At 42.4% G+C, this 10,045-nt stretch overlaps 1 pseudogene; it reads right to left on the reverse strand.

Annotated features, from left to right (window-relative positions):
• Positions 1-7,108: 7,108 nt before the first annotated feature.
• LOC101150518 (large ribosomal subunit protein eL31-like) lies at positions 7,109-7,512 on the reverse strand (annotated as a pseudogene).
• Positions 7,513-10,045: the final 2,533 nt, after the last annotated feature.

A 10,045-nucleotide genomic window follows, 5' to 3' on the forward strand; every position in this document is an offset into this window, starting at 1 on the left:
CAACATGGCGAAACCCCATCTCTACTAAAAATACAAAAATTAGGCCAGGCATGGTGGCTCACGCCTGTAATCCCAGCACTTTGGGAGGCCAAGGTGGGCGGATCATCTGAGGTCAGGAGTTCAAGACCAGCCTGACCAACATGGAGAAAGCCCGTCTCTACTAAAAATACAAAATTAACCGGGCATGGTGGAGCATGCCTGTAATCCCAGCTACTCGGGAGGCTGAGGCAGGAGAATCACTTTAACCGGGGAGGCAGAGGTTGTGGTGAGCCGAGATCGTGCCATTGCAATCCAGCCTGGGCAACAAGAGCGAAACTCCATCGCAAAAAAAAAAAAAAAAACACAAAATACAAAAATTAGCCAGGTGTGTTGGTGGGCATCTGTAATTCCAGCTACTCAGGAGGCTGAGGCACAAGAATTGCTTGAACTTGGGAGACGGAGGTTGCAGTGTGCCAAGATTGCATCACTGCACTCCAGCATGGGTGACAGAGCAAGACTCTGTCTCAAAAATAAATAAATAAATAAATAAATAAATAAATAAATAAATAGGGCCATTTTGTTGTTGTTGTTTGCTTGTTTGTTTTTGAGATGGAGTCTCGCTTTCTCACCAGGCTGGAGTACAGTGGCATGATCTCAGCTCACTGCAACCTCCACCTCCTGGGTTCAAGCAATTCTTGTGCCTCAGCCTCCCGAGTAGCTGGGATTACAGGCACATGCCACCACACCCAGCTACTTTTTGTATTTTTAGTAGAGACGGGGTTTTACCACGTTATCCAGGATGGTCTCAATCTCCTGACCTCGTGATTTGCCCACCTCGGCCTCCCAAAGTGCTGGGATTACAGGCATGATCCATGGTGCCTGGTTGGGCCATTTGTTTTCTTATTCTGTTTTAAGAAGTCTTTATTCTGGGCGGGGCGCAGTGGCTCACACCTGTAATCCCAGCACTTTGGGAGGCTGAGGCCGGTGGATCACGAGGTCACGAGATTGAGACCAGCCTGGCCAATATGGTGAAACCCCATCTCTACCAAAATATAAAAAAATTAGCCAGGTGTGGTGGCACGTGCCTGTAATAATCCCAGCTACTCAGGAGGCTAAGGCAGGAGAATCACTTGAACATGGGAGGCAGAGGTTGCCGTAAGCCAAGATCACGCCACTGCACTCCAGCTTGGGTGACAGAGTGAGATTCCGTCTCAAAAAAAAAAAAAAGAAAGAAAGAAAGAAAAAGAATAATTATTTATTCTGGATACAAGTCCTTTATCAGATACATCATTTGCAAATATTTTCTCCCAGGCTGTGGATTGTCTATTCATTTTCTCAACCTGTCTTTCACAGAACAAAAGTTTTTATTTGTGATAAGGTACAATTCATCATTTTTTTCTTTATGAATTGTGTTTCCAGTACCTGAAAACTTATCACCAAACCCAAGGTTACACACACACAGGGTCTCCTGTGCTTTTTTCTAGATGTCTTACTTTTTACATTTAAGTTTATGAGCCATTTTTTGGTGTAAGTGTGAGGTACGTGTTGAGGTTTTTTGGTTTTGTTTTTACATATGAATGTCTAATTTTTCCAGCACTGTTTGTTGAAAAGACTGTTCTTTCACCACTGGATTGCCTTTGCATCTTTGTCAAAAATCAGTTGACATTATTTGTGTGGGTTTATTTCTGGTCTCTCTATTGGCTCTATTCACCTAAGTTGTCTACTCTTTCACTAATACCACACTAATTGCTTTCTAATAAGTCTAATAAGTGGTAGAGTAATTTCTTCTACTATTTTTTTAGTTCCTTTTCATTTCTTTCCCTTTTCATATAAATTTTAGAATCAGTATGTCAATTTCTATCAAAAAAACGCTTCCTATGATTTTGATTGATAATGCATTGAATCTATAGATCAAACTGGGGAGAATTAACATATTTACAATATTGAATTTTCTAATCTATGAATACAGTATATCTTTCTATTTATTTATACCTTTTTTTTTTTTTTTTTTTTGAGGCAAAGTATCACTCTGTCACCCAGACTAGAGTGCAGGCTAGAGTGCAGTGGTGCAATCATAGCTCACTGCAACCTTGAACTCCTGTGCTCAAGTGATCTTCCCACCTCAGTCTCCTAAGTAGCCGAGAGTACAGGCACATGCCACCATGCCTGAGTAATTTTTTATTTTGTGTAGAGACAGCGTCTTTCTGTGTTGTCCAAGCTGGTCTCGAACTTCTGGCCTCAAGTGATCCCCCTGCCTCAACCTCCGAAAGCACTGGGATTACAGGTGCACCCAGCCCACACCCAGCCCCCACCCAGCCTACACCCAGTCATTTATTTATATCTTTGTTGATTTCCTTTTTCTTTTCTTTTTTTTTAATTTAGCCAGCTTTTTTTAAATTTTAACTTTTTTTTTGGAGGGGAAAGGGAGTGGTCATGGACATACTGAAGTAGACACAAAAATATAGAGAATACTGCACTTCCCAGGGCTCGTCACACGTGCTTCAAAAATTACCAACAACTTGCCATTTTGTTTCATTATCTGCACCCACAATGGCAGATGAGGGAGTCTAAAAAATATCCCAGACATGAAATCTCAAAAATGTGATTTTAATCATGAATATTTTCACAAACATCCTAACAGATATGAATATAGAGAAAATACACTAAGATTTTACACCTAAGAAAATTTTTAAAATGACTTATAACATTATCCAATACCTAGCCCTTAAAGAAAGGAAATCCTGAATTGTCTGAAATATTTTTTATACTGATTTTGTCTGAATGAGGTCCCACCAGCTCCAGATATGGCATCTGATGGCTGTTCCTCTTAAATCTATTATAATCCATAAATTTACCCAAGTCTCCAAGTAGCCTGTCTGCTCTTTGAAAAAGGAATTGAGAGACCATAATCTGAGTGGAAATTCTCACTGATCATGGATTGTCATTGCTTTTAAACCATTCTTTGAAAAGTATTGCAGAAAAAAATGTTTTGTTTTCTTTTTTTTTGAGACAGAGTCTCATTCTGTCTCCCAGGCTGGAATGCAGTGGCACTATCTCGGCTCACTGCAACCTCCACCTCCCAGATTCAAGCAATTCTCCTGCCCCAGCCTCCCGAGTAGCTGGGACTACAGGCGCGCTCCACCACACCCTGCTAATTTTTGTGTTTTTAGTAAAGACCGGGTTTCACCATGTTAGCCAGGCTGGTCTCAAACTCCAGACCTCCTGTGATCCGCCTGCCTCGGCCTCCCAAAGTGCTGGGATTACAGGCGTGAGCCACCACGCCCGGCCAAAGGTGTGTTTTTTATGAGAGTATTTTTAAAAACACTCAAATTGTTGGTCACAGCTCCTTGCCTATGCGCCTAAAAAGAGATAGCCCAAGACAGACGGGGGAATAAAAAGGGGAGACAGAAACAAAAAGAAAACTGGCAAACAGAGGAGAAGTCCAAAAGCCCAACTCCCATAAGTCAAGACTTCCCACAGTTCTCTAAGTCAGCAAATGAATGTAATTTAAACTGCTTTAAACGTCATACAAAAATAAATCCTTTTTAGTAAATCGATAAACAGAGGCATATCCGTGACGACTGGTGGCAGCATGTACTCCTCCTTTTCTAAAACAAGGAGTTCTAAAACAACTCAAGGCAGCAGAGAGCCCTGAGTTGCAAACATGAAAAGCATAACTTTCTCGAGTTGGCTGTTAAGTGTAATAGGAGAGGCACCACTCCACTCCTACCTCTCCTTTCTTTAACCAATGCATTTTGGCTACAGAAGAAATTATGCCTATTCTTAGTCACTATTCAGCACATATACAATGTCGAAAATTGAACAGTACTCCAACAGGGTGCAAAATGACTACATGCCACTTTAACTGAGGCTTCTGAAAATTGAGATTTCTATTTATAAGGAATGTGGTACACATTAGAACTACTGAGTCCCATGGTCATCCATGCATTACCTTACCCTTTTCGTATAACTTATAGAAATGGGTCCAAAAAGATGTTGTGAGATATGAGGTATGAAGTGTTCAGTAAGTTCAGTGATGGTCCTGCTAGCAATAGCATGTAAGTGAAGCATATCCAAATCTAGAGTAAGTGTTTATCTCAGTGAAGACAAATCCCTGCCCCATCCATGACAAAATACTTGCAAGAATACAAGAATACTTCCCCTGACATATGGGACACTTAGCAGCATCAGTATCCAGAGGTCAGCCTTGGTGAGCTAAGTCTATACTATAGAGCTCAAGTATAACCTCTACCACTGCCTGCCACCCTGGTCACATTTTTTTTTTTTTTTTTTTTTTTTTTTTGGAGACAGAGTCTCACTCCGTCACCCAGGCTGGAGTGCAATGGCGTGATCTCAGCTCACTACAACCTCCGCCTCCCAGGTTCAAGTGATTCTCCTGCCTCAGCCTCCCGAGTAGCTGGGATTGCAGGCACCCGCCACCAGGGCTGGCTAATATTTGTATTCTTAGTAGAGACGGGGTTTCACCATGTTGGCCAGGCTGGTCTCAAACTCCTGACCTCAGATGATCCACCCACCTTGGCCTCCCAAAGTGCTGGGATTATAGGCGTGAGCCACCACGCTGGCCACATTGTTTACAAATAAATCACTTGGGCAGTAAGTGGGGTGATACGAAGAGACTACATGACAGCCATATGGTTGATGTGTACCTGATTGTTGATAGCCTCCTCTGAAGAGTGGGAATTTCGATTAGCATTCACGTGGGACATTATTCTCATATTCTGGGACCGTTCTGGGAAATTCATCCACATCACTGTTTCCTGAAACTTCTTGTCAACACAACCTTCACTTTTGCCCACTTAAAATCTCTGTCTATCCACACCATTAGCCATGCACATTCAGTTTAGATCAGTATCTTAGATCATGCTCCTTCCAGAAAAAGTAAACAATGACATTCAATACTCCAAATTCTGCTGAGTGGCAGCAATTCTTTCCCTATTGCCAATTATGGACATATTTGACTGGGGTAATATTATTACGGCTTCTAATACTACTGTTACAATTGGCGTCAGTAGTATTAGCCAACATATGTTGAATGCTTACTATATACAGGACAGTGTTCTAAGCATACTAAAACTATTCGCTCATGATAGGCACTATTACCTCTCCAATTTTAAAATGAGGGAAAAAGCCAGAGGAAAATAAGAAGAAAAAAGCCAGTTTGTCTGGAACTGGTTAGTAATGAGCTGAACTTGTAGCATTCAGTTTTTCTTTTCTTTCTTTTTCATTTATTTATTTATTTATTTATTTATTTATTTATTTATTTATTTATTTCTTGAGACAGAATCTCCCTCTGTCGCCCAGGCTGGAGTGCAGTGGTGCAGTCTTGGCTCACCGCATCCTCCGCCTCCTGGGGTCAAGCAATTCTCTTGCTTCAGCCTCCCAAGTAGCTGGGATTACAGGCGTGTGCCAACACACTGGGCTAATTTTTGTATTTTTAGTAGAGACCGGGTTTCACCATGTTGGCCAGACTGGTCTTGAACTCCTGACCGCAATTGATCCGCCCGCCTCGGCCTCCCAAAGTGCTGGGATTACAGGCAGGAGCCACCGCGCCAGGCCCCATGTTGATTTCTTTCATCAGTATTTTGTAGTTTTTAAGCACACATATCTCCCACATATTTTGTTATATTTATACCTGAAAACTTCATGGGGGGTGCTATTGTAAATGGTATTCTATAAACTGCAGTATGTTGTTTCTTTGTATAGATCCAAGATTTTGATTATATTTCTTCTTCTTTCTTTTTTGAGACGAAGTTTCACTCTGTTCAACCCAGGCTGACACAATCTCGGCTCCCTGCAACCTCCGCCTCCCGGGTTCAAGCGATTCTCCTGCCTCAGCCACTTGAGTAGCTGGGACTACAGGCGCCCACCACCACGCCCAGATAATTTTTGTGTTTTTAGTAGAAACAGGGTTTCACCATGTTGGCCAGGCTGGTCTCAAACTCCTGACCTCAAGTGATCACCCGCCTTGGCCCCCCAAAGTGCTGGGATTACAGGCGTGAGCCACCACACCCAGCCTCTTCTTCTTAGAGAACTTGCTTTGACATTTATTATAAAGTAGGTCTGCTGGCAATCAACTTCCTCAGTTTCTGTTTGTCTGATAAACTTTTAATTTTGGCCTGGTGTAGTTGCTAACGCTTGTAATCCCAGCATTTTGGGAGGTTGAGGTGGGAGGATCACTGGAGTCCAGGAGTTTCAGACCATCCTGGGAAACGTAGTGAGACCCCGTCTCTAAAAAAATAAAAATAAAAATAGAAAACTCTTAATTTGGGCCAGGCACAGTGGCTCACGCCTGTAATCCTAGCACTTTGGGAGGCCAAGGTTGGTGGATCACCTGAAGTCAGGAGTTTGAGACTAGCCTGGCCAACATGGCGAAACCCCGTCTCTACTAAAAATACAAAAATTAGCTGGGTATGATGGCGGGCGCCTAGCTGAGGCAGGAGAATCGCTTGAGCCCGGGAGGCGGAGGTTGCAGTGAGCCAAGATCATGCCACTGCACTCCAGCCTGAGCGATGGAGCGAGACTCCATCTCAAAAAAAAAAAAGAGATATTACTCCATTTCATTTTGCTTTTATTGTTTCTGACTAGCAGTCTGCTGTAATTCTTATCCTCGCTCCTCGGTAAGATATTATGTTTTTTCCCCCTTTGGCTGACTTCCAGATTTTCTTTCTCTTTGGTTTTCAGCAGTTTTAATATAATATTTCTAGATGCATGGGCTTGGGGAGGGGCTGTGTTGTTTTGGTATTTATCCTGCTTGGTGTTCTCTGAGCTTCCTTTATCTGTGGTTTTCTGTCTGTTACTAATTTTGGATAATTCTAAGCCATTATCTCTTCAAATGTTTCTCCTGTCTTATTCTTTTTGTTTGTTTGTTTGTTTGTTTAACTAAGTCTGAATTAGACAAATCCTGTCCAAGTCTTTCTTCTCCTTCTGGAATTCCAATTATGTGCATGTTAACTCATTTGGTATTCTTGGATGGTGTCTTCTTTCTTTCTTTTTTGTTGTTGTTCTGTTTTGTTTTTTACCCACTCTTTTTTTGCACTTCAGTTTGGGTAATTCCTCTTTATTTTTTTGCAATTTTATAACTTTATTTGAGGTATTTGACTATCAGCGATTAGTTCTCATCCACATTGACTGTCTGTAGATTTTTGAAAGTGGTAGCAAATACATAGGTAACCAAAGTATAGAGCTTATTTGTGAATCTTCATCCTCATTACGTTTTCTGGACAGCCGCACATGGATTTGGTGTCGGACATTCGTTATTCCTTTGGCCCAGACAGCTTTGTTGAGCCTGGTATCAATGCGCACATCTGGAGTTTCCATCTCCTTCATGGCAAGTTTCTGAATCTCTTTGAGTGCCTGAGGGGCACGCTTCTTGAAGCCCACTCCACGAATGCGCTTGTGAATGTTGATGGTGTATTCTCGGGTCACCACTTCGTTGATGGCAGAACGGCCCTTTTTCTTCTTGCCACCCTTCTTTGTGGGAGCCATTCTGCCATGTCCAAGTTGGAAAGGGAGTTTGGGTAATTTCTATTGACCTCTACACTCAAGGTCACTGATTCTTTTCTCAGCTATACTGAGTCTACTGATGAACCAGTCAAAGGTGTTCTTCATTTCTGTCACCACGATTTTATTTCAAGCATTTCCATTTTATTCTTATAGTTTCCTCTGCTGAATTTATCCATCTTCTTTTGGCATGTTGTCTACCTTTTCCATTAAATCCTTTAACATAATCATGTTACTTTAAATTCAATGTCTGATGTCATATCTGAGTCTGGTTCTGATTATTTTTTTGTCTTTTTAGATTGTGTCTTTTTTTTTTTTTTGAAACGGAGTATTGCTCTGTCACCCAGGTTGGAGTGCAGTGGCATGATCTCCGTTCATTGCAACCTCTGCTTCCTGGGTTCAAGCAATTCTCCTGCCTCAGCCTCCCCAGTAGCTGGGTTGACAGGCATGCGCTACCATGCCTAGCTAACCCCTAGAGAGGGGTTTCACCATATTGGCCAGGCTGATCTTGAACTCCTGACCTCGTCATCCACCTGCCTTGGCCTCCCTAAGTACTGAGATTACAGGTGTGAGCCACCGTGCCCCGTCCAGATTGTGTTTTTTCTTTCCTTTTTGTATACCTTGTGGTTTTTGTTGAAAGCTGGATATGCTGTATAACACAACAGATACTGACATAAATATTTTGTATTCTTGAAGATAAGCATTCATTTCTTTCTGCTACGTCTCTAGTATAGAGATTTCCGTTAATGTAGTCAGGAGGGCTGGGTTTGAAGTTTGCTTTTGCACCAACATATATTATTATCCTCAGTGCATCAGGGGCTTAAAATTCCTCTAGTGGTGACTTGTTTTTGTCTCTTGGATTTGTATCTTCCTTTTGCACTGTTCCCTAAATAAAGTCTGTCTCTTGCAAGTTCTCCCAGATACATTCTTGTGTTATTTTTCACTGGAGGCCTGTCATGTGGTGGTAGGCTATGAAGGAGGTTATGTGTTCCCTTGTGTTATGATTGAGGCTCAGCCTTAGGTAGGCACTATGAACCTGGATCTTGGGAGTGTGGCCTTCATAATTGCCCTTCCTCCAGGTATAATGGTCGGCCTGGCAATTATTCCGGTCCTCACTAAAAGGAAGAACTTCTTCTTTTTTCCCCTGTTCCCTTCCCCTAATTTCAGTGGGTTTCCACCAATGCCCTCTGCCTACAAGTTTTGTGTTTTCTGTTTTTTTGAGACGGAGTCTCACTCTGTCCCCCAGGCTGAAGTGCAGTGGTGCGATGTTGGCTCACTACAACCTCTGCCTGATGGGTTGAAGCGATTCTCCTGCCTCAGCCTCCTAAGTAGCTGGGATTACAGGTGCCCACCACCTGGCTAATTTTTGTATTTTTAGTAGAGATGGGGTTTCGCCACGTTGGCCAGGCTGGTCTCAAACTCCTGACTTCAAGTGACCCACCCACCTCAGCTTCCCAAAGTGCTGGGATTATAGGCATGAGCCACAGCATCCGGCCTGCCTGTAAGTTTTTATGAACTTCCCCTTGCAGATGAAGTCTTGTCCTAAAGGAATGGAGTCTTGGCCATAGCTGCTCTTCTGTTCCCCACCCCCAGCAAGCACCATGGAGCAGAGGGTGTCAGAATTCTCCCGTTTCACCTATCTTCCTGCGGGTGATTGATGGGGGTCCTGAAAGAAAAGCCTGAAAGAAAGCGCAAGCCTCCCTTTGTCTGCAGCTTCCAGGGGCTTCATACTGTCTTAATCACCAACAGTAGGCCACTATTAATTGTTAAAAATTTCCAGCTTAATTTTCTTACTTAAGTAAGGAATGCTCAGGTACTGTTTCCCCCTGTAGGTACCTGTCTCTCTCTTGGTTTCAGGTTAATTGTCTGCCCTGTGACCTCAATTCTCTTAGGAGATCCAGGAAAGTCATTCATGTGCAGCTTTTCCAGCTCTTTTCTTGTTGCATAGCTGGGAGCAACACTCTTGCCATCGTTTCAGTTTGGACCAGAAGTCCACTAAAGGACTTTAAGCAGGGAAAGGAAATGTTCAGATATGTTTTTGTTTTTTTTTTTTTTTTTTTTTTGAGATGGAGTCTCCCTCTGTTGCCCATGCTGGAGTGCAATGCCTCGATCTCGGCTCACGGCAATCTCCGACTCCCAGGTTCAAGTGATTTCACCTGCCTCAGCCTCCCAAGTAGCTGGGATTACAGGCGTGCACCACCACGCCTGGCTAATTTTGTATTTTTAGTAGAGGCTGGGTTTCACTATATGTTGGCCAGGCTAGTCTTGAACTTCTTCAATATTCTGTTGGCTATTCTGGATCTTCTGCTTCTCCATATAAACTCTATAATCAGTTTGGCAATATCCATAAAATAGCTTGCTAAGAGTTTTACTGGGATTGCATTGAATCTATAGATCAAGTTGGAAAGAACCAACATCTTGACAATATTGAGTCTTCTTCTCCAGGAACATGGAATATCCTTCCATTTATTTTCTTTGATTTCTTTCATCAGAATTTTGTAGTTTTCCTCACATAGATGATTTTTTTTTTTTTTTTTTTTGAGAC

The sequence above is a fragment of the Gorilla gorilla genome, chromosome 10 (assembly GCF_029281585.2).
Source record: "Gorilla gorilla gorilla isolate KB3781 chromosome 10, NHGRI_mGorGor1-v2.1_pri, whole genome shotgun sequence".
Classification (NCBI taxonomy): domain Eukaryota; kingdom Metazoa; phylum Chordata; class Mammalia; order Primates; family Hominidae; genus Gorilla; species Gorilla gorilla.